The sequence below is a fragment of the Echinops telfairi genome, unplaced genomic scaffold (genome assembly GCF_000313985.2).
Source record: "Echinops telfairi isolate 266 unplaced genomic scaffold, ASM31398v2 ScPeMD7_1957;HRSCAF=2489, whole genome shotgun sequence".
NCBI classification, from domain to species: Eukaryota; Metazoa; Chordata; class Mammalia; order Afrosoricida; family Tenrecidae; genus Echinops; species Echinops telfairi.
The window spans coordinates 3,124,144-3,125,312 of record NW_022105855.1 but is presented as its reverse complement, the minus strand read 5'-3'; positions in this window follow the sequence as shown (position 1 = coordinate 3,125,312).

The window sequence follows — 1,169 nt, the reverse complement described above, 5'->3', positions numbered from 1 at the left end:
AAGTAGAAAGAAAATGTTTTGAAAATGATGGCAACAAATGTACAAATATGCTTGACACAATGTATGTATGTATTTAATGTGATAAGAGCTGTATGAGCCCCCAATAAAGTGATTTTTTTTTAATGAAGAAGTTATATAGCAGGAAACATCTCAGCCCAGTCCCGATCAAGTCTATAGGTCCAATATCAGTCCATAAATCCCTCTTCAGACTCACACAGCCACAAGCAATGATGCAGAATGCACCAAGATCACAGGCCTGTGGGTGTAAAGTCTTGTGCATCAAATGGCAGTGGAAGCATCACAGGGCTGGCACAGGTCTCAATATGGCTCGGCAGCAGGAAGGTGAAGGCAGAGAGAGGTGGGGAAGGTTCTCGGGACCCTCCTTATGAGGAGGTAAGGCAGCATCAGGCTGAGACCTGATTGACAGGCTACACTCCATCCCTAGACTTCGAATTGACATGAAATTAGGTAACTGCTACACGAATGGACCAGGCAAACAGTCTCCACAAACCTGAAACCAGAAGAACTTGATGGTGCCCAGCTATAACTAACCACTCCCCTAAAAAGGATCACTTTAGAAGATCTTGGATAGAGTGGGAGAAAAGTGTGGAACAAAACTCAAAACTGGGTTGGAGAAGGATCCCCCAAGATTATGGCCTTCAGTGACCCTTACGGTCTGCAGGTGAAGTCACTTCCAAGTTAGACTAGGTAACCATTTAAGATCGAAAGGGCAGCATTAACCTAAGGCCAAGTTCAGAGGGTCAGGAAAGAAGGAGGAATGGAAACAGGAAACGCAGTCAGTGGGATAATTGATAGCACACTAAGAGAATTGCAATGGATAAATTTATCAGAATATGTATGAATTACTGAATGTAAAACTATAGTCAGTTTATAAATCTCTACCTAGTATAAAATAAGAAAGCACCTTTTAAAAAAGGAAAAAAATGAATACATAAAATTAAGGGTGATTTGACGGGATCACTTACAGCCTGTTTTCTTCATACTGCTGTGTAGCAAGATTGTTTTATGGATAATATGGAAGAGACATCGAGGGTAGTTTGCTTTAGTTATTGAGCACTGAGTTAATTATTACATATTCATGGACTCAGCTTTCCTCCTGCAGTCGGCATCATTGCCTCTGTTTTGTGAGGTGGAGGACTTTGTGGACT